The 24,446-nt window shown below is 39.3% G+C and overlaps 1 protein-coding gene across 5 annotated transcripts in view; it reads left to right on the top strand.

Moving 5' to 3' along the window:
• Nucleotides 1–24,446, top strand: part of LOC309665542 (uncharacterized protein) — a 406,582-nt gene that overhangs the window by 108,356 nt on the left and 273,780 nt on the right. For 4 of the 5 annotated variants that reach the window (XR_014266486.1, XR_014266487.1, XR_014266488.1 and 1 more), the window contains exons 1-2: nt 11,943–12,809; nt 22,652–22,699. The gene's annotated coding sequence lies outside the window, so the exon portion shown is untranslated. Of the gene's footprint in view, nt 1–11,942; nt 12,810–22,651; nt 22,700–24,446 lie in introns of those variants that run through there. The other variant, XR_014266485.1, reaches the window with a different exon arrangement.

Here is a 24,446-nt window from a genome sequence, read left to right as displayed (position 1 = left end):
TGGCTCCACTGGAACGGAAGATATTGTAGTCTAACTCTTCATCTAGAACCACTCTACCTGTCTATGAACCCGGAAGCAGTGGATTCATTTTTGAAAGATGCTTGAAAACATCCCATAATATCATTTCATCGTCACCCTTACCTCTTCTGCTTTTTCCATACCCACCTCTGTTCTCTCTTATATTCACCCTGGGATATTCCTCAGGTTAAACAATTTCATCTGACATGGCAGCAGGTTAAACTGTACACTCAGTTTTAAAATGTATCCTATTTCAATGATTTTCAATCCAATTTTAAACGAGTTAAAGAATTTCATTGTTTATCTTTAATGCAAAATACTTAATGATATTAACTTATCACTTGTCACTTTGGATAAACAATTAGTATCTCTTTATTATCTTCAAGTTAACATGATTTAGTGGAAAAACAATGGATTTTTGGAGTCTTGTTTTAAATGCCAGTTTCATCAATTACTGGTTGTAATTTACCAGCTTTATAATTTATATGAACTTAAGATTTTTTTTCTCAGATGATGATACTAATAACTTTCAAATTATTATGAGCTTAGAAATAATATATAAACATACAAAACTATCTAAACACAGTAGAACTCAAATAAATGTTAGTTGTTTTATCATTATCATTATCAGCATTATTACGGCTTATCAGATAAGATATCCGCTAGCAATTTTTCCTCTAAATTTTTCACATAAGACAAAGATTAGGAAATTAGGTCTTGCTGTTTTTTTTCTTATTGGTATTTGAGAAAAATTTATTTCTTATTGCTATTTGAAAACATAGCATCTAGCAACTTATATGATGAACATTCAAATATCAGACATATTCAAAGAGAGATGAATCACTGCTCACATAATTGGTAATTGATCACTGTGTATAGAAAGCAGTGTGTTTACTCCTAAAATGCCAACAATAGAGCTCTTTAATGAGCTATTTTTCTCATGATTGCTGTTCGCAAATTCATTATCATGAAAATATCAACATCATATTTTATTTAATGCAATTGGTCTTTCTTAAGTTTGGAGACTTAACGAAGAAAGCAACTCTGTTTTTAGAGGAGAAAAGAGGACTGAAATGCCGTAAAGGAGTGATCCAAACAGGGGCACAAGGATGCATTTCAGAACTCAGCCTGGCCTTCCAGGGACACAGCACCACTGCAGAGCGGAGCCTCTAGATGGCGAAGGAACACCGCGGAGTCGGCGTGGGCTTTGCACCGCCCAGCGGCGGTAGAGCTCAGGGCCCGGTGATTTAACAGCCGGCACGCTGACCGGTCACGATAGCAATACCAATTCACCAAGTTATTAATTATGCTCTCAACATAAAGGCCCAACTCATATTTTCAGGCCACTGTGTACCTCCGCCTTAAAAAAAAAATTGCTGAAATACAAGAGCGCGCGATGTGTGATACAGCAACGCATCTTTTTTCTAAAAGGAAAGCGTTTTTAGGAGGTTGGCCTTTCATTGTTTTAGGTGCAATGACCTTTTTGGAGGGGAAGTGCGAGACCCTCAGAGAGCCGCCTGAGAGCGGAGTGGTTGTGGTCCAGACCGAGAGCTCCACACGGTGGGTGTGGGTTTGATTCCCCGCTCCTCCACTTGCTGTGTGTTCTTGTCTAAGGCATGGACTCTCTCTGAGCTTTGGTTTGTGGTCTGGAGATAGATAACAAGGGCACCTACAGCATCAGGTGGTTGTAAAGAGTAAAAAGCTTGGCACAGAGCTTGGCACGTGGTAAGTGCCCCATAAATGGCAGAATTGGAGCCTGATGAGGTACTCGTACGAGTTAGATTGGTTTATTCAAGTTGAACAATCCACATCATGGGAAGGTGAGACATCACTAGAATCTGAAGCAGTGATCAGGCATCCTATCAGCTTTTTATACCTTGCTATTTAAATGAAAGAATGTGCCGACTTCTCTATTTCTGGCTGACAGAATGTCTTGGAGGGAGGAGGGGTGGCCGCAAAGTTCTGACAGGAAGTTCAGGGTACGCTTAAGCACACCACCCCGACATAGCTTTTCACTAGAATTCTGGTGCTTCTTAAAAATCAGCGTAAACAATCTTGTCAACAACTGATTTTCAGAAAGGAGAGGGAAGAGGAAGTGTGTTTTTCCTGATGCCTGGAACACAGAGCCTTATGCTACCAGATTCTGGTTAAAGTTGGTGCCCTCAAGAAGCATCTACCAAAGGAATCATAGAGAAGTCACAGAAAGTGATATTTTGAATGGTTTTCCTGTAACAATTGAAAGACAGTGTATTACAGCTATGTAAATGCAGGAGGTTAGGAAAAAATATGACACGTTAAACAAGTAAAATTGCAGCAAGGGGTGAGAAGCAGTCTTTTTTTAAATCCCACTGTCCTCATCTTTTTATATTTTGGCCGAATCTTTTCATTCTCAATGAACTTTCAGCCGTAAATTACCAGTGATGGTAATTTAAAAATAAAAATCACTAAAAAATAGTGATGCCAGAAGTTAAAGGAGGTAGAGCTTTAAATACTTTCCTAGGTACCCACAGATCCATTTACCTGAAAATAAATGGAAAAAATAGGCACTTCTGGTTTTTATGCAGAAACAACAGCAGATCTAAATACCAATATTTAACTTACACCCTCTTCACCGTGCCCCAGAGAATCACAAAACAGGGAAATGTGTTCTGCAGGCCTCCCAGAGCCCGCATCCCTGGGCAGCGGTGTGTGGCCGCAAGCCAGTCCTGCTCCTGTCCGCACTGCTCTGCTAAACTGGCCGCTACCCTGCCCTTTCCCTCCTCACCTCCCGAGGCCCGTGGACCTGAAGCAGGGGCCCCTCCTCGCAAAACAGAAGTTCCAATTCTCGCCTAGGCCAATGAGGTCTTCTCAGTGCTCTTTGGAAAGTTGCACATAATGGAAACAATCCCTGTGTACTTAGGTTTTACTACATAAAACCTAACTACATAGGCTTCCATAGATTCTGCTCTAATCATGGTTTAAATTTGTTCTTTCCACTTGCACTTATTTTGTGCCTATTACATGCCAGGTCCTGTGCTATATGCTGTACAGACACGTGATAGAGTAGGACGTGGTTCCTGCTCTCAGGTGTTAACGGGAGAAACAAGCAGGGAAAGACAAAGAAGGCATTACACTGCCGGCACACCTGGCATGTGATTAGCCTACTGCTTTTCAGGAGTCGTTGTCTTTGGGAACTGGGGTGGTGGGTGATGAATTAATTGTGCAGGTGGTGAGCTGGTGTGAGGGCAGAAAAAGGAAGAGATCTCGACCTTACACATTATGTCAGGATTATCTCAGCATTACGTATCACAGAGCAACCGTTCCACCACAAAATGTGGTGAGTTGGGCCCTGTATATTATAATCTACTTTATTAGGGAATTACTTTCACAGATGTAGGGGCAATCTGTAGTATTCAGGATGACTCAGAATGATGATTTTTTTTCTTTGCCAAACGGTGTCTCTCTCTGTTGGAAACACCCATCGCTCTATGCACAGTGAGCTTCCTGAAATCTGAGACAAGGCCGTAAGGAAAGAGATAAAATTATAATTATTTTATTCAACTGAAAGGAGGAAGAGGGAAATTGGTTAGGATTTGGAGATGTTAGGTCTCTTGATTTCTTGTATGAATACCTAGTGTATGAGATTATGGAACAAACTCTGGGATAACTCAAATTGACAGCCTTGAAATAACAGATCTATAAATAGGTTTAATTGTCCTTTATTTTTTTAATTTAATTTTTATTTTATATTATAGTTGATTTACAATGTTGTGTTAGTTTCAGGTGTACAGCAAAGTGATGGTTTAATTGTCTTTTAATGGCACAATCTTAAGATAAAAGCCAATATTGGTACAATGTTTGGAAGTAGGCTTTTGGTATAAGGTCATTTTCAAATGTGAGGGTTTTTTTGCCATTCCTTTTCTCATAGGTAATCATAATTTTACTGTACACATAAATACTACTGCACTGTGTCATTCAGGTTTCTTTGAATGAAATAGTAACACTAACAAGATGCAAGCTACCATCTAGAACATAAGCGAGAACTGGAATCATTAGGTTACCATAGGCACATGAATAAATGGGGACCATCCGTCTTTCTTACAGAAACCCAGAGGTTGACTCTTTGGATGTTGAGAGCAATTGAATATGATTAATATGTGTGTATGTGTATGTGTGTGTTTATGTATTCCAAAATTTATAATGTATTTCTGCCATCTTTATTTAAAGTCTTTAAAATGTAAAAATATGAAGAAACACATATTCGTCTGAAACATGCAGCAATCCCCCAGGAAAACCTTTCAAAACTTCATCTTAACACCCAGGAAGTGTCAAGTCATTCGTCATGTATAATTAATACATCCCTTCTTCCCTTTCCTCCCTGAGCACAGACTAGTAAATAACACCGTTTTCAACAATTTGTTTCCATGTGTGGACAGATGTATCGCTTAATTTGTCAATTCTGAAAATTTATTTATTCTCCATTTTTGTTCTAGGATGCAAACATATACATACCTGCTACTTCAAATATAGAATAAAAATCTTAATTTTGTTATGTTAAAAAACAGCATTGTTTGTGTACAGCCTTTGCCTTTGATTTATCAAAGCATCACAGTATTTGAGTAAGGTGAGATAGTTTTATGAAATGCAGAAAAGTCTAGTTGCAGAAAGTCATGGGACTAATATAAGCATAGTCTATTCAACTATATATATGTGCAGAGGCTACTGGTCAATGATTTCCCTCCTCCAGGATGGTTTTTGAATTAGAAATAAATTTTAGCATTTAGTATGTTATATGATCATGCAGAGTATATGCTCAATTAATACATAGTTATTTAAAGTTAATTTTGGGTTATCTTCCTTTAGGGGAAGTAGGTTTTGCATAGCTAATCCGCAAATATTTGTTTTAGCGTCTTACTGTGTGGTTAGAAGTTTAATTATCAGTGGTTTTATTGAAATGTATGAGAATTCAAACCTTTATATCCAATGATCTAGTCGTATAACCTAAAACTAACTCAGCTGGGTTTTCTCAATCCATGTGGAAATTTGATACTGTCATTTCTTAGAGAAATAAAAATCACCAGAGTAAGGAAAACTCTATCTTTTACCCCTTTCACCAGGTAGGATGGTGATAAAATATTTTAGTTTCAAACAATAAGCAAAAGAACACAAATACAAATACAGCAGAAGAGTAATTGGCAAATGATTGTAATAATTTATTTATTTAATCATGGCAATGAAAGTAAAACATTCTGACATTGTTAACCTTTTTTCCATGAATAATTAAAAGGTAGCTATATTATTATTATTTTTTAAACATATTTATTGGAGTATAATTGCTTTACAATGGTGTGTTAGTTTCTGCTTTATAACAAAGTGAATCAGTTATACATATACATATGTTCCCATATCTCTTCCCTCTTGCATCTCCCTCCCTCCCACCCTCCCTATCCCACCCCTCTAGGTGCTCACAAAGCACCGAGCAGATCTCCCTGTGCTATGCGGTTGCTTCCCACTAGCTATCTATTTTACCTTTGGTAGTGTATATATGTCTATGCCACTCTCTCACCCTATCACATCTTACCCCTCTCCCTCCCCATATCCTCAAGTCCATTCTCTAGTAGGTCTGTGTCTTTATTCCCGTCTTGCCACTAGGTTCTTCATGATCTTTATTTTCCCTTAGATTCCATATATATGTGTTAGCATACTGTATTTGTTTTTCTCTTTCTGACTTACTTCACTCTGTATGACAGACTCTAACTCCATCCACCTCACTACAAATACCTCCATTTCATTTCATTTTATGGCTGAGTAATATTCCATTTTATATATGTGGCACATCTTCTTTATCCATTCATCCGATGATGGACACTTAGGTTGCTTCCATGTCCTGGCTATTGTAAATAGAGCTGCAATGAGAATTTTGGTACATGACTCTTTTTGAATTATGGTATTCTCAGGGTATATGCCCAGTAGTGGGATTGCTGGGTCGTATGGTAGTTCTATTTTTAGTTTTTAAAGGAACCTCCATACTGTTCTCCATAGTGGCTGTATCAATTTACATTCCCACCAACAGTGCAAGAGTGTTCCCTTTTCTCCACACCCTCTCCAGCATTTATTGTTTCTGCATTTTTTGATGATGGCCATTCTGACTGGTGTGAGATGATATCTCATGGTAGTTTTGATTTGCATTTCTCTAATGATTAATGATGTTGAGCATTCTTTCATGTGTCTGTTGGCAATCTGTATATCTTCTTTGGAGAAATGTCTATTTAGGTCTTCTGCCCGTTTTTGGATTGGGTTGTTTGTTTTTTTGTTATTGAGCTGCATGAGCTGCTTGTAAATCTTGGAGATTAATCCTTTGTCAGTTGCTTCATTTGCAAATATTTTCTCCCATTCTGAGGGTTGTCTTTTGGTCTTGTTTATGGTTTCCTTTGCTGTGCAAAAGCCTTTAAGTTTCATTAGGTCCCATTTGTTTATTTGTGTTTTTATTTCCATTTCTCTAGGAGCTGGGTCTAAAAGGATCTTGCTGTGATTTATGTCATAGAGTGTTCTGCCTATGTTTTCCTCTAAGAGTTTGAAAGTGTCTGGCCTTACACTTAGGTCTTTAATCCATTTTGAGTTTATTTTTGTGTATGGTGTCAGGGAGTGTTCTAATTTCATACTTTTACATGTATCTTTCCAGTTTTCCCAGCACCACTTATTGAAGAGGCTGTCTTTTCTCCACTGTATATGCTTGCCTCCTTTATCAAAGATAAGGTGACCATATGTGTGTGGGTTTATCTCTGGGCTTTCTATCCTGTTCCATGGATCTATATTTCTGTTTTTGTGCCAGTACCAAACTGTCTTGATTACTGTAGCTTTGTAATGTAGTCTGAAGTCAGGGAGCCTGATTCCTCCAGCTCCATTTTTCGTTCTAAAGATTGCTTTGGCTATTCGGGGTCTTTTGTGTTTCCATACAAATTGTGAAATTTTTTGTTCTAGTTCTGTGAAAAATGCCAGTGGTAGTTTGATAGGGGTTGCATTGAATCTGTACATTTCTTTGGGTAGTAGAGTCATTTTCACAATATTGATTCTTCCAATCCAAGAATATGGTATATCTCTCCTTCTATTTGTATCATCTTTGATTTCTTTCATCAGTGTCTTATAATTTTCTGCATACAGGTCTTTTGTCTCCTTAGGTAGGTTTATTCCTAGATATTTTATTCTTTTTGTTGCAATGGTAAATGTGAGTGTTTTCTTAATTTCACTTTCAGATTTTTCATCATTAGTGTATAGAAATGCAAGAGATTTCTGTGCATTAATTTTGTATCCTGCTACTTTACCACATTCATTGATTAGCTCTAGGAGTTTTCTGGTAGCATCTTTAGGATTCTCTATGTATAGTATCATGTCATCTGCAAACAGTGACAGCTTTACTTCTTCTTTTCCAATTTGGATTCCTTTTATTTCTTTTTCTTCTCTGATTGCTGTGGCTAACACTTCCAAAACTATGTTGAATAATAGTGGTGAGAGTGGGCAACCTTGTCTTGTTCCTGATCTTAGTGGAAATGGTTTCAGTTTTTCACCATTGAGGACAATGTTGGCTGTGGGTTTGTCATATATGGCCTTTATTATGTTGAGGAAAGTTCCCTCTATGCCTACTTTCTGCAGGGCTTTATCATAAATGGGTGTTGAATTTTGTCGAAAGCTTTCTCTGCATCTATTGAGATGATCATATGGTTTTTCTCCTTCAATTTGTTAATATGATGTATCACGTTGATTGATTTGCGTATATTGAAGAATCCTTGCATTCCTGGAATAAATCCCACTTGATCATGGTGTATGATCCTTTTAATGTGCTGTTGGATTCTGTTTGCTAGTATTTTGTTGAGGATTTTTGCATCTATGTTCATCAGTGATATTGGCCTGTAGTTTTCTTTCTTTGTGACATCTTTGTCTGGTTTTGGTATCAGGGTGATGGTGGCCTCGTAGAATGAGTTTGGGAGTGTTCCTCCCTCTGCAATATTTTGGAAGAGTTTGAGAAGGATAGGTGTTAGCTCTTCTCTAAATGTTTGATAGAATTCGCCTGTGAAGCCATCTGGTCCTGGGCTTTTGTTTGTTGGAAGATTTTTAATCACAGTTTCAATTTCAGTGCTTGTGATTGGTCTGTTCATATTTTCTATTTCTTCCTGGTTCAGTCTCGGCAGGTTGTGCATTTCTAAGAATCTGTCCATTTCTTCCAGGTTGTCCATTTTATTGGCATAGAGTTGTTTGTAGTAATCTCTCATGATCGTTTGTATTTCTGCAGTGTCAGTGGTTACTTCTCCTTTTTCATTTCTAATTCTATTGACTTGAGTCTCCTGCCTTTTTCTCTTGATGAGTCTGGCTAATGGTTTATCAATTTTGTTTATCTTCTCAAAGAACGAGCTTTTAGTTTTATTGATCTTCGCTATTGTCTCCTTCATTTCTTTTTCATTTATTTCTGATCTGATCTTTATGATTTCTTTCCTTCTGCTAGCTTTGGGGTTTTTTTGTTCTTCTTTCTCTAATTGCTGTAGGTGTAAGGTTAGGTTGTTTATTCGAGATGTTTCCTGTTTCTTGAGGTAGGCTTGTATTGCTATAAACTTCCCTCTTAGCACTGCTTTTGCTGCATCCCATAGGTTTTGGGTCGTCGTGTCTCCACTGTCATTTGTTTCTAGGTATTTTTTGATTTCTCCTTTGATTTCTTCAGTGATCACTTCGTTATTAAGTAGTGTATTGTGTAGCCTCCATGTGTTTGTATTTTTTACAGATCTTTTCCTGTAATTGATATCTAGTCTCATAGTGTTGTTGTCAGAAAAGATACTTGATACGATTTCAATTTTCTTAAATTTACCAAGGCTTGATTTGTGACCCAAGATATGATCTATCCTGGAGAATGTTCCATGAGCACTTGAGAAAAATGTGTATTCTGTTGTTTTTGGGTGGAATGTCCTATAAATATCAATTAAGTCCATCTTGTTTAATGTATCATTTAAAGCTTGTGTTTCCTTATTTATTTTCATTTTGGATGATCTGTCCATTGGTGAAAGTGGGGTGTTAAACTCCCCTACTATGATTGTGTTGCTGTCGATTTCCCCTTTTATGGCTGTTAGTATTTGCCTTATGCATTGAGGTGCTCCTATGTTGGGTGCATAAATATTTACAATTGTTATACCTTCCTCTTGGATTGATCCCTTGATCATTATATAGTATCCTTCTTTGTCTCTTGTAATAGTCTTTATTTTAAAGTCTATTTTGTCTGATATGAGAATTGCTACTCCAGCTTTCTTTTGATTTCCATTTGCATGGAATATCTTTTTCCATCCCCTCACTTTCAGTCTGTATGTGTCTCTAGGTCTGAAGTGGGCCTCTTGTAGACAGCATATATATGGGTCTTGTTTTTGTATCCATTCAGCCAGTCTGTGTCTTTTGGTGGGAGCATTTAATCCATTTACATTCAAGGTAATTATCGATATGTATGTTCCTATTCCCATTTTCTTAAATGTTTGGGTTTGTTATTGTAGGTGTTTTCCTTCTATTGTGTTTCTTGCCTAGAGAAGTTCCTTTAGCATTTGTTGTAAAGCTGGTTTGATGGTGCTGAACTCTCTCAGCTCTTGCTTGTCTGTAAAGGTTTTAATTTCTCCATCAAATCTGAATGAGATCCTTGCTGGGTAGAGTAATCTTGGTTGTAGGTTTTTCTCCTTCATCACTTTAAGTATATCCTGCCACTCCCTTCTGGCTTGCAGAGTTTCTGCTGAAAGATCAGATGTTAACCTTATGGGGATTCCCTTGTGTGTTATTTGTTGTTTTTCCCTTGCTGCTTTTAATATGTTTTCTTTATATTTAATTTTTGATAGTTTGATTAATATGTGTCTTGGCATGTTTCTCCTTGGATTTATCCTGTATGGGACTCTCTGTGCTTCCAGGACTTGATTAACTATTTCCTTTCCCATATTAGGGAAGTTTTCAACTATAATCTCTTCAAATATTTTCTCAGTCCCTTTTTTTTTCTCTTCTTCTTCTGGGACCCCTATAATTCGAATGTTGGTGCGTTTAATGTTGTCCTAGAGGTCTCTGAGAATGTCCTCAGTTCTTTTCATTCTTTTTTCTTTATCCTGCTCTGCAGTAGTTATTTCCACCATTTTATCTTCCAGGTCACTTATCCGTTCTTCTGCCTCAGTTATTCTGCTATTGATCCCATCTAGAGTATTTTTAATTTCATTTATTGTGTTTTTCATCGTTGCTTGGTTCCTCTTTAGTTCTTCTACGTCCTTGCTAAATGTTTCTTGCATTTTGTCTATTCTATTTCCAAGATTTTGGATCATCCTTACTATCATTATTCTGAATTCTTTTCAGGTAGACTACCTATTTCCTCTTCATTTGTTAGGTCTGGTGTGTTTTGACCCTGCTCCTTCATCTGCTGTGTCTTTTTCTGTCATCTCATTTTGCTTATCTTACTGTGTTGGGGGTCTCCTCTTCACAGGCTGCAGGTTCGTAGTTCCCGTTGTTTTTGGTATCTGTCCCCAGTGGCTAAGGTTGTTTCAGTGGGTTGTGTAGGCTTCCTGGTGGAGGGGACTAGTGCCTGTGTTCTGGTGCATGAGGCTGGATCTTGTCTTTCTGGTGGGCACATCCACATCTGGTGGTGTGTTTTGGGGTGTCTGTGGCCTTACTATGATTTTAGGCAGCCTCTCTGCTAATGGATGGGGCTGTGTTCCTGTATTGCTAGTTGTTTGGCATAGGGTGTCCAGCACTGTAGCTTGCTGGTCATTGAGTGAAGCTGGGTCTTGATGTTGAGATGGAGATCTCTGAGAGATTTTTGCCGTTTGGTATTACGTGGAGCTGGGAGGTCTCTTGTGGACCAGTGTCCTGAAGTTGGTTCTCCCACCTCAGAGGCACAGCCCTGATGCCTGGCTGGAGCACCAAGAGCCTTTCATCCTCACAGCTCAGAGTAAAAGGGAGAAAAAATAGAAAGAAAGAAAGAAAGAGGATAAAATAAAATGAAATAAAATAAAGCTATTATAAAGCAAAGCTATACAGACAAAATCTCACCCAGAAGCATACACATATACACTCACAAAAAAAAGGCAGGGGAAAAATTAATATATCCTGCTCCCAAAGTCCACCTCCTGAATTTGGGATGATTCGTTGTCTATTCAGGTATTCAACAGATGCAGGCACATCAAGTTGTTTGTGGAGTTTTAATCCGCTGCTTCTGAGGCTGCTGGGAGAGATTTCCCTTTTTCTTCTTTGTTTGCACAGCTCCCGGGGTTCAGCTTTGGATTTGGACCCGCCTCTGCGTGTAGGTCGCCTGAGGGCGTCTGTTCCCCGCCCAGACAGAACGGGGTTAAAGGAGCAGCTGCTTCGAGGGCTCTGGCTCACTCAGGCCGGGGGGAGGGAGGGGTACGGAGGAGGCGGGGCGAGCCTGCTGCGTCAGAGGCGTCGTGACGTTGCAGCAGCCCGAGGCGCGTCGTACGTTCTCCTGGGAAAGTTGTCCCCGGATCACGGGAGCCTGGCCGTGGCGGGCTGCACCGGCTCTCCGGAGTGGCGGTGTGGAGAGTGACCTGTGCTTGCACACAGGCTTCTTGGTGGCGGCAGCAGCAGCCTTAGCGTCTCGCGCCCGTCTCTGGGGTCCGCGCTGATAGAGGCGGCTCGCGCCCTTCTCTGGAGCTCGTTTAGGCGGCGCTCTGAATCCCCTCTCCTCTCGCACCAGGAAACAAAGAGGCAGGAAAAAGTCTCTTGTCTCCTAGGCAGCTCCACACTTTTTCCCGGACTCCCTCCCGGTCAGCTGTGGTGCACTCCCTGCCTTCAGGCTGTGTTCACACCGCCAAGCCCAGTACTCTCCCTGCGATCAGACCGAAGCCCGAGCCTCAGCTCCCAGCCCCGCCCACCCCGGCGGCTGAGCAGACAAGCCTCTCGGGCTGGTGAGTGCTGGTTGGCGCCGAGCTTCTGTGCGGGAATCTCTCCCCTTTGCCCACCGCACCCCTGTGGCTGCGCTCTCCTCCGTGGCTCTGAAGCTTCCCCCCTCCGCCACCCGCAGTCTCTGCCCGCGAAGGGCCTTCCTAGTGTGTGGAAACCTTTCCTCCTTCACAGCTTCCTCCCACTGGTGCAGGTCCCGTCCCTGTTCTTTTGTCTCTGTTTTTTCTTTTTTCTTTTGCCCTACCCAAGTACGGGGGGAGTTTCTTGCCTTTTTGGAGGTCGGACGTCTTCTGCCAGCGTTCAGTGGGTGTTCTGTAGGAGCAGTTCCCCGTGTAGATGTATTTCTAATGTATCTGTGGGAAGGAAGGTGATCTCTGCGTCTTACTCTTCCGCCATCTTGCCCTATCCCAGCTATATTATTTTTAAAGTTCTTCTCAGTCTTCAGGGCAAATGAACAATAAAAGATAGTAGGGAACTATAGCAGTTATTTGAGTTACTCTTTCAAAAATTCTAACTAGTTACATATGTGCTACATAATTGAAGCCAAGACAGATATTTTAACTGAAATAGATAAATAATTCCTTTGGTTTGCTAATATGATTAACATTTATCTGTATCTGAAAAAGCATACTAATTTTCAATGTTATGTTTTCTATTAACTTCAGAAAAGCTCTCTTCTTTTTAGAGAAAGTTGTAAATTAAATTCAGTGTCTTTTTTTATCCTTAAAACATCTGCAGGCCATCCAGGTGACAAGCATTATCAGCTACACGTTGCTGAGAGATGAAATTGGATTTTATAAGCTGCCTTGAAAATTATGACATGTTGAGCTCCTTGCTTTAGTGGAAGCTCGGCTCACACACTACTGACTTGAATGGATCTTTATCTTGTCTGTTGGGTGAGTAACTCCTTTTCCTTGAAACTCTCCTTGATATCCTCAGAATCACAAAATACAAGAGAGTTCTACTTGTGGGAGGTGAGAAGCTCTTTGGTGTTAGGGGCTAAAGGAAGTTCATCCGTACACTTCTCTGTTCTTTAGACCCATGTAGAGGGATTGTGCTCACTCCTGGGGTTCTACTCAAACTGACACTTCCAACCGAAAGCTTAGTTAAGGACAAAGATAGAAATGCTGAAGTCTCATAAAATATAAAGAAATTACATTGGTATGCATTGGTTTTATAGCTCCAGGGACTATAGGAACACAGATAATACATAATTACTCAAAGGATGACATTTTTGGAAAAAAACTTGGTCTCTGACCTGCATAGTCCTGTCCAGTACTATAATCCTTGATTCAGAAGACCCCCTTGTCTTCCCTTCCAAATGGCCATCTTTGATTTTTCTGCAAGTGGGAAAATTCCAGTTGTGTTCTCATTGGATGTCTCAGTGAATTTATGAGACCCCGATTTTCTGGCAGGGAGCAAAAGAATGCATGCAGTTTGGTTTTTCTCTTTTGAGTCATTCCCTTTGGAGGTCTTGCTTAGAAGTTGCTCACTATTAATTTCAGCTGTGGCCCCGTGTGAGCTTCTGGCCTCCAGTATCCATTAGGATACTTGCCCTTTATTCACAAAGAACCCTAGTTCTGAAATGATGTGAACTCTTCTTTTTCCCCTTCTTTTGAATATATATACCTTTAAATGTACAAGTGTCAGCTCCTACATTTTCATAACTTCTGAATGGATTTCATAGAGGATACATGCCCAGCAAGTCTGTGACCCCAATTTATTCCTCATTCTCTGTTCTGTACTCATACTTTGCTGATGAAAAAGAAAATAATGCTATGACTTGATAGCTCGCTGCATTTAGGAATCTCAGATATATGGATGAGGTAAGGTCCTAAGGAAAAGTTGCATAAACTGGAGTCATAAAAAAAGCACACTGCCGAGACTGTCTTTGAAAATGTGTACCATGGAATAAAGGGGCTGATTTTGCCACGGCAGTAAAATTGCAGTAGGTCAGCTCCTGCAGCTTTGATTGCTGCTTAGAAGTTCAGAATTCAGATGTTATGAAAATGCAGGAGCTATCACGTGTGCATTTAAAAGACATATTTTAAAGGAAAAAAAGTTCAGATCACTATTGAATCTCTACTCGCACAAAATGTAACATTCTCTTATTTATATTTCAAATTGGGCTTTCTGTAACATTGGCACACAAGAAATTGAAAAGCATGGAAATTGCATAATTTAATATTAGGGCTTTTTTACTTGCCAAGAATAGGACCAATTCTTATTAAATACAACAGCTAAATGTTACATTATATAATGCCATACCTCACACAATAAACCAATTTCAACTTAAGAAATTAGTTTTGCATAAGCCTGGCTATTAGTATCAGCTGCCAGGGGACTGACGTGTTCATTATTTGTATTCTCCCTTGTTGAGGTTTTACTGTAGTGGGATTTCTGTACATGAGTTCTTGAGAGAGTATGTAAAATAGTGAAAGGCTGAACATTTCTCTGAGAGGTTTGAGGACCGCAGAATTCCAGCCTGACCTCAGTGGAGTGCTCACAGAGGTCAGAAACGATATTTTGGGGAAGCAGACACGATTGCTTCCTCACCTAGGCTAACTACTGAAAAACCAGGAACTTTCCCCACTAAAGAAATACTTTGAGAGGTAAGTAAAAAACAAACAAGCAGACTATTTATCTTTAATGTTCCCCCTGGAGAATGGCTGCTTTTTAAAAAAATATTGCGTGCCCAGGAGAGGAGAATTACTCAGTAGCAATCTGCCTCTTGACTGAGTTCTACCTATTTTGCTCACTGTTTCATTTAAAACAAGCTTTTAATTTGCTGTTTTCTTTTTAAAATATTGCTATCTGTTGATGTTACCATGGTAGCCATGCTTTGGCAACCAAGCATGAGTGCTGCCCAGAGAGTAAAACAGTAATAACATAGTGAAACTGCCCGCATTCTCACCTGTGGAACCTCCGTACAACTAGCTGGTAATGAAAAGATGGAGAAATGGAGGGTGTAACCTTGAGTGGAGACAAGTGAAAGGAAAAGGGTTTAAAAAAATGATGCCCACTGAAGGCTCATGTCTTTGAAGTAATCATGGCATTTTTTTAAAGTTTAACTGGAAGTAATCAGAAAATCTATGCTTGGTGTGGTGGGCACAGGCAATTTAGAAAGCAATTCCAGTAGACCGCCTAAAGAACTGGCTAGGTTGGGAATGGGGGTGGCTGAGGAGGAGAAAGAATCACCCAGACCATGGTGTGGATAAGGTAGTTTGGACAGACGCCTTTCCCAACTCAATTGCAAGGCCATCATATAATGGTAGAATGTGCGCGCGCACACACGCGCGAGTTTGTGTGTATGTGTGTGTCTGTGTGTGTGTGTGCGTGTACACGCACATGGGTGCCTGTAGGGAGTGTTTCTCTAGTTGAGTCTAAACTGGGCTTCAAAATCTGGCTGTGTTTGACAGAGAGTTGGTGTCCCCTTTCCTCTCCAGCAAATATTTGTATGTGAGCGTGATTCAGAAGTGATATAACTAAAAAGTTTGTAAGCCATTTTTTTTTAGTGCAAGGACTCTTGAGAGAAGGCTAGAGGCTCATGGTTGTTATTTCTTAAGTAGAGCTCTCTAGTAGAAGGTCTGTTTACCTCCTATGTATCCCTTGAATCCGTTTTCTTCTCTCTGTTCCCGCTGATAGTGCTTTTAGTTTTGGTTCTTATCACCTTTGTCCGGCTGGCAGTTGCTCTTCAGCATTTTCTCCCTAGAATCCATCCTTCTATCGTTTGTTGGCAAAGTGATTGTACTATAATTCTGGATTGATCACAACACTGTCTTACTTAAAATCTTGTAATGAATTCTGGCCACCTTTAGGAGCATATCCTCACCTTGTCCTTCATGATAAGTACCTGCCTACTTCTGGCCTCGTTCGTCAGTTGACCTCCTCTCCTCATCACTTGCCCTACACCGTTAACAAATCTCCTTCTAGTTCCTGAATCCAGCTGATTTCATGCCTTGCCTTCTCTGTGTGCCTGGAACCCTGTCTTTCCCCCCCCCCCCTCCAACCCACCCTTCCCTCCAACTAGCAAGAAGGGAGCAGTTAAGAAAGGAAACTGATTAGCCAGTTGGCTTTATAACTCTGTTTTGAAATGGTAAGTGGTCAGAAAATATTTTCTGACTCATTTTCCAGATCAGTTTATACAAAGAACTTAATGCTCTCTCTCAATTTTGTTAGGAAATTCAGTTCCATTTATTAAAGTACATTGAGATTTATTGATAAGGCTTTGTTCTTCTAATAATGACTATTATTTGCATGAAGCAGTGTAAAATACTAATGTTTCTGAGAACAATCCCCATTTGGTTTTGCAATATTTAAAAAATCTGGTCAAACTAGGAAACTCTGGTCAAATTTCACTAATTGGCAACAACAGCAGCAACACTAATCTTCATCTTGTGGTTCTAGGAGAGGCATCCACAGTGAGCCAGTTGGGGGCAATATAGCTGTGAGGAGAATGACCACATTCTCTCAGTTATTTGAGGGCTAGTCATATCATAAGAGTGTATACTGGACAGTATCTGGGTATCCCTTCCTTATGAATTTAGAGAAAACTAGATGATTGACCATTCATTGATAACAGGTCAGTGCTGATGTTTCAAAAAGTCTAAATTAGTGACTTAGTCTGGAGAAATGGGATGTTGAAAATGGAGAGAACCTGTCTTGAAGTAGTTCCTAACCTTGGGTAAGTCCCCTTACCCTTCAGCCTAAAGCATTGCTTCTCAAACTTTCGTGTACATCAGAATCACCTGGAGGGCTTGGTCAACCATGGCTGGGTCCCATCCTCAGAGTTTCTGAATTAGTAGGTTTGGGGTGGGGCCTGAGAATGTGCATTTCTAACAAAGTCCCAGGTGGTACTGATGCTGCTGGTCTGGGGCTAGACTTTGAGAATCGTTGGGCTATAGAGTATAAAAGTGCCTGCATTCTACTCCATTAATTAAGGGCATAATTATAAACATGCCACTGCTGTTTGAGGTATAGTCACTTTTGTAAAATGTAGGTAGGAAATGGTTACAACACACAATTTGAAAAGAGAACTAACATAGTTTGTTAGTCTCAACAAAATTATTTAATACCTTTTCCCTAGAGAGAAACAAATACTCAGAAGAGTAAAAGCAAGAGAGAGTTGTATCAAAAGCTCCCAGCAAGACTTGAGTTTAGGCAGCACACGGGAGGTAGTTTAAAAAACACATGCACACATACTCGTACCGCTTTTTAATCCAGTATATTGCTGCCTCTTAATTGGCTGATAAATAAGCAACAATAGACTTAAGCAGTATCAAATTATAGTAGACACCGCTGTGTGAGTCTCAAAATAGCTGAGAATTACATTTAATTATAGTAATAGAAAAGGAAGACTATTTTTGCTTGTTGGGGGAAATAAAAATATCACGTGTACTAATATCCAGCACATTCTTTTTTATCCGTCTCAGTTATTCCTCGTGCAATAACACTAACAAGAATCAAACCCATTTTCTTTTGCAGTTCACTTTTTCATAATGGGACAAGTGATAATAGAATGAAGCAACATTAGCATTTTTTTTCAAAAGCAATGGTTAGGCTCTGAGATGAGTACATATTCAACACAATCTCATGCTCGTTCTGTCACTTCCATTTGCAATACTGTAAAATTATTTTTAATTTCCATATGATCATCCTTTGTATTATCTGTTCTCACACAAAGATTAAAATATGATTTGATATGGCAAGAACATCTACCAGTATATTTTCAACTCTAGGGATGGGATACTAAACCTTTTCTAGATAAGTCTCAGTTATCCAGAAAATGCAATTAATCACAGCAACTCATTCCTTGAGATTTTGGTATCTATAAGATGCTTCATAGATGAAAATGAAATTAGTGGTCCCCAGTGCTTTTGAGTTATTTTCTGAATCTGATAGTAGATTATGCTGAGATGCCCAAAGCAGCTATGTCCACAGAGCAATTTGACATATAGATCAAATACATAAATATAGTTTTATTAGCCTAGTATTCTAACCAACAGATAATTATATATATTCTAAATTCTGAAAAGAAGTATCATTCACATAGGAAGTGAATTAAGAAACAAAATAGTTACTTTTATTATTCCCTTTTATAATATTTAGAATTTATATATAATGCGGTCATACAGAAATTAAACCAACAGTATCTCAAATAATAAAAGCAATAAAAGGAGCATATTCAGTAGTATTGAAATCCGTATTGTCATAGTGAATGTTCTGAGATTTATAAGATTAACTGTGTCATCACCAGATTTAGGGAGTGATTTAGATCATTGAAGTTTTTGGAAATCATTTTAGTGAGGAGAGCTCCCTTTATCTTATTGCAACCACACAACTTACAGGAGCATCGTGAGAGCATTCACTTCAGCTCAAAACATATGAGTTTATTAGCCTAGAAATTCAGACCTCCTGACTCATCTACAATATGTATTTGAGTGAGTTGCTGTTATGAATTCAACCTTTTGGAACTTGCCACCTCTCTTCTCAATTTCAGTGTTAGACTATTCTGTTGCTTACTTCTCATCATAATTAATTAATTTATAAATAATGTATACCTCATCTTCTCCCAAGAAAGGATTTAAGGAGGCTGCATTTCACTAGGAAACTACCATAGGTGTATAATGAGGTGGAGTTCAGTATCCTCTGTGTTCTCTCTTGGTGGCTGGAAGGTCACGCCTCCTTGTCTGGGAAGATAGTGCACCACAGCCTCCTTTGCCAGAACCCTTCTTCCTCCCACTCTGCCTGGCTCGCTTTGGGGGTGGTGGTGGGCTGATTGTCCTTGTCCTAGCCATTAGGGACACAGACCAGGTTCAGATTCTGTTTCTTCCACATACTAGCTTTGTGGTCTGGGGCAAGGTACTTCATCTCTGAACCCATATTCTATCCTTACAACAGGGATAATAATTGCAGTTATCTTACAGGGTTGTTCAGAGGATTGATGAGTTATTATGCATAGAATCTTAGAAAAATGCCTGGCAGGTAGCAAGCACCACTGGAGTGCTAGCCATTGGTATTCCACACCCTTCTGTTCTCAGCTAAGATGCTGTTTCTTCAAAGAGGCTTCCCCGAGACAACACCTCAAGCCAATGCTGTATGACCACAGGAGCCTGCACTTTTCCTTATGATTCTCATCATCATTTGCTGTTGGTGTTGAAGGCACCATGAAGCTGTAAGCTCCAGAAAGGCTAGAATCTGTCTGCCTCAACACTCTATCTCTGACGTTTGGGACAGTGCCCAGCACAAAGCAGTCACGTGGTTACTGTGGAGCGAGTGAATCCAGGGAGTACCTGTCTGTAAACATGCTAACGGAGATGAGATTACAAGTAATTATTTTGTTAGTTTTGCAAATTTTTATGTTCTAATTTTTAACAATTAATATTTGTCTTCTTTATATAATAGTAAAAGAAAGTAAAATTCTGTTATACCACCTTTATTGTGCTATTGTCAGTCACTTCAGTAAGGCAGCAAAGGGGCTGTAGGACGGAATTCATGTTACTGACCTCAGGTTCAGCTGCTCACCACTCAGAAGCTGATACTCAGGAGACGGGTGTTGATTGGAAAAGGGAAGCTTGCTTTATTCAGGAGGCCAGCAACCTGGGGAGAAGGCAAACTCATGTCCCAGAATCAACTTTGAAGATTCTGCTTGGTCATGAAAGTTCTTAAAGGGAAAAAGGTGAAGTGTTTCAGTTAGTCATTGAGGAAGGGGGTCGGACTCGTGTCATCTCGCGCAGTGTGCAGGCTTGTTTACTCCTTGTGATCTTTCTTTAGGTGGTATCTTGTTGACACCACCTGCTCGTGAGATTACTAAAGGGGAAGCTGGCCAAAAGATCTAGGCATCTGTTAATTACATATTCTTCATTTCTACTTCTTTAATCTAAGGAAAGAATCAATAGTTTAGGCAAGGCATTGTGTGATCAAAAGATTTGAAAGGTGTGCTTGGGATGGAGGTTAGTTAAGCATGGGGGCATCTGGTGTAAAGATTAGTTAAAATATAGCTTTACTAAAGTGACAAGACAAAAGGCCTCCTGCAGAGAGCTGCTTCCTGCAAAGAGCTGCTTATATTTACATTTTTTTGTGTGTGTGGAACTTTGAAGTAGATTAGTGGTTCTCAATTGGGGGTGATTTTGTCTGCTAGGAGACATTTGGAAATGTTTTGGAGACATTTTTTGGTTGTCTCAACTGAGAAGGTGCTATTGGTGTGTAGAGGCCGAGAATGCTTCTAAACATCCTACGATGCACAGGACAGCTTCTTCCCTTAATGAAAACCATCCAGTCTGAAATGTTAATAGTGCCAAGTTTAAGAAACCTTCACATAGATGGATGGCGACGTCTACAAAAAGTGAGTTTGTGTAACTTTCAAAATTGGTTGAGGTGCTAAGTAATAGAACATCAGAATTTTGAAAATTAATAAAATTGATTGTAATTTTTTTTTAAATTGGCAGTTTGTATTTGCTTTGTGGTATGATTTGCTGGTAATTAAGTAGCAATGAGTATTTAATGTAGTATATTCACCAATATTGTCTGTGTCAGTAGAGAACTTTATAGTGTGCTATATGGGTTTTTCCCTTTACATCCAATTGAAGTGGTTTGAAAAGAAAAGTGTCAACTGACTGCTTGTTTACACACTTCTAAATGCCCAATTTGACAGAATTTTTTTTAAGAGAGCAGTTTATGAGTCACTTTAGCTAAAACTGTTGGGCATTGCATGCAAATAACCATATTGCTTACAGATTGTTGTTTTATAGCTCTGGACTAATAAAACAGAAATAAGGTAGGGCTCTTTAATGTTTATGGAGCTTGGCCTATTTGAATTTGAGTTTAACATCTGGGAGCATATCAGCCAGGACGGGCTAGGTTATGCTGCAGTAAGAACATCTCAGTGGCTTAACCCAACAAAGGTTTATTTCTTCTTTGGAGTCCACTGTGAATCTGCATGAATCTCCCAGACAATTGTCCCTGTTTGACAACTCATGCTTCCAGGCTGAGGAAGGTGCCATCATCTTGGAACATACGGCCTTATTAGTCATGTGGCAGGGAAGATAGAACATAGGAGATTGCAGGTTAAATCTTTAGTGTTTTCACTTGGAATGGACATAGGTGACTTCCAGTCACATTTCCTTGACCCAGCAAATTACATGGACAGATTTAGGCAGTTGGGGAAGTTTAATCCTCCCATGTGGCATTGGAGAAGGAGAAATTCCTGAGTGTGAGCTGTCCTAACTAGCTTTCATATTTGTTTACCTTTATATGTGGTTATTCAGGATGGTTATTAAGAAGGTATTTGCTAAGTGCACAGATGCCATATCTCTCACCAAATTATTCTAATTTCATTACACTCATTTGGGGTCTGTATTTATATTTCACTTAATGTATTTGTAATTTGCTTCTAAATGTTTGGGCTTCTAAATGGGAGTCTGTACCAGATGCTACAGTCTCTGGTTTCTCAAATGGGCTAACACACTCCATAGGGTATTGAATGCTAAAGGATAAAGATGGTGGCCTTTGCATTTTACATAATGGTAAGTAATCACAACATAACTTTTGTGGTAAAACAAAAACAAACACACCTCAGAATACCAAAAAAATGATGAATTTTTAAGAGAAAATGTAAGACCTCAGTGAAATTTTATGCTGAAGCAGGTTGCTTATAGCTATGTCTCAGAGGAACGTATGTACTTTCCTCTGCAACAAAGATTACTTCACTGGGCAGGGTTAAGAAACACTGCTTGTGCACGTACTTTGTTATTCAACTTTGATTTGGGTATTTCCTTAGTCGTCTTCATTTTGGTAGAAATGATCATATCATGTTTTTGAAAGTGGAGCTTCTTCAGGAGCCCATTGTTTTATTCACCATGAAAATGAGGTTTTCTTTTGCAAAGAGGAATTCAGAATTTCTATTCTGTGTCCTACTAGTAGTTAGGTAGGAGAAACTGGATAATAAAATCGACCATTGTGTTTGTTATTCTAGACCACCTCATGGAACTGTGGGAAGATACTGAACTAGACCCACTCTTCCTCATTTTACCATGTGATTCTGTCTATTTATGGTTCATACTACCTATAGCTATTTGAGTCTGTATTCATTCATTCATCAGACAACTTGAGAGCATCTACTGTGTGTGACTGGCATTGCGCTAGGTGCTGAGGATTAGGACAAGATGAGTAAGACAGTTCTTACCCTCAGAGACATTGTGTCTGGGACATAATGGCTGCAGGGGTTGTGAAAATCTCTCATTCATTTCACGTATATTTATTGAGCACTGGTATGTGACAGGCACCCAATACTACAGCGAATAAGAAGCAGTAGAGTATAGTGTATAAGAGCCAGACAGCCTGGAATCAGATTACATTGTGGGGCTTCATGGAAGCTCTTTAACCACCTTATGCCCCAGTTTCCTCATATGTAAAATTGGGGTGATGCAAAATTTACTGATGTTATAGAATTCTTAGGAAGATCCCATGAGTTGGTATATATAAATCACTATGTAACTTTTAGCTCCTACTATTATTCGTCACATTTTTTTCCCTCATGCTTTACTCCCTCCTCAAATCTATATTCTTCCCCATCTCTCCTTTTCATTCCCTTAGACCAAGCAGTCTCAGTAATGAATCATTAATTTGAATATTGTAGTTTATCAGTAACCTGTTAAAAATACTGCCTGTTAAAAAAACAGTGAAAAAAATATAGCTCTAGCATTTTCTATAACCCTTTCTTTTGTTTGTTTCTTTGTAGTCATGAAAAAAGCCATTGCAAATCACGTTCTTCAACGGACTTAACCAGGTAAGATGTTTGATCCAAGGGCAAGACGACCCCAATCAGAAGTTGTGTTTTGCAGGAGCCTCTTCCACTTTGCCAGATGCTGAAAGTCTGGAATGTCTCCTGTCTGCCCCCATTACCAGGGCCGTATGCTTGTTCCACGAGCATAGGTGGGCATTCATCAGGGGGGCACACAGTTGTCAACAACCTGCGGGGCTACCTTGGCAGCAGGGCAGCCAGTACCGGCTACTTAAGAATTTTATACTGCCTTTATGAAGTGCTCCACCAGTGTGGTTTAACTTTGCAAAGAAATAGGTGTGGAGAGAACTCAGTGGAGACCCATTCTTTGTCAGCATTTGCATTTTACAGGAAGCATACATATACGTTTCCCATTTCTATAGTAATATGGCTTTAATCTTAACGAATGCCATTTTGGTGGTTCTCTTCAGAGAGTGGAATTAACATTCACATGTGAACAGAAAATGTTAAAGTGTTATTAGTCTTCTGAGGGTTTTGCTTCTGGCTATGCAGTTTTAGAGATTTCATCTTGGTTAAGGGGAAGCAAAATACCACCATTTCTGCTTGTTAGAAGGAAACTCTCCAAGGTTTCTGTCTATTTCAGGCCAGGGTTTTGATTTTTCAAAGCAGAAAAAATGTTTTTTCCTGGACCCTGAATATAACCTGAAGTCAAAAATCAATTGAAAAGCCAGCAAAAAATTGGCCATGAGTGCTGTTAGAATCCTTTATTGGTAACAGTTTTCTGGTTATTACTAACACATTTCTTAATTAACTGCCTAGGTCGTTAATATAGTTCTGTGTAATTTAACAAACTCTAATTTTTTGGTGCTTATATCTTGCCTCGCTCCACAAAGAGTGTAAGTTGACAAACCCCATTTTGTGCTGATGAGAACTTGGCTTTAAGAGTCATATAAAAGAATGGGTTTGAGAATACTGTTTAATTTCATGTCTTTGCTGCCCATCTTTTCTCTAAAATATGGAGCCCTTCTTGCTCAGCTACTCTCCAAGCCGTGATCCTTTTACCTTACATAGAGATTCTTGCTTATCAGATAAACATGTGCATAGTATCCCAGATTTTGGTTATATAGTAGTCAGTATGGGGGTGTGAAACTTAACTTTTGTTAGTGTAACTTCACTTACACACATAGACACACACCTGCCTTTCAAGTGTAAAATTTATCTTATAGAATCTAGGTTTTCATCCTGCATACTTTTGTACTTAAAAACAAAGTATAACATTCCAAATCCTAAGGTGGTGTTCTGTCATAATAAAGACAGCCTTCTCACTAAAAGAATATTTATCAAGGGCCTTATTGAACGATGCGGTTATCTTTTTAAATCCTCCCAAGGGCTCTACAAGGTAGATATTGTTATCCCCATGCAACTGATAAGCTAACTGAAGGTCTGAGATGTTAAAGGACTTGGCTAATGTCACGGCTTTTAAGTGGTAAAGCTGGGATGGATTCAGTCACGGCAAGCTCTAAAGGCAGCATTGAATTTCAGAGTGGTCCTTGGACCAGCTGCCTCAGTGTCTCCTGGGAGTGTATTAAAATGCAGAATCCTGGGCCCCAATATCATGGGATCTGAATCTGTATTTTAAGATAATCAGGTGACTTATATTCATATGAAAATTTGAGAAGGGGTGTATGTTTCTTAAAAAATAACTTCCGGGCAGTTAACTATCAGACATTGAAAGCATTCTATTTAAGACCCTTTTCATCTTTGGGCCTTTGTGATTTTTACCTAGTTAAAG

This window comes from Balaenoptera physalus (genome assembly GCF_965194825.1).
Source record: "Balaenoptera physalus genome assembly, chromosome: 8".
Classification (NCBI taxonomy): domain Eukaryota; kingdom Metazoa; phylum Chordata; class Mammalia; order Artiodactyla; family Balaenopteridae; genus Balaenoptera; species Balaenoptera physalus.
Note: the sequence above shows the minus strand (reverse complement) of the source record. Positions and strands in the feature narration are given on the sequence as shown.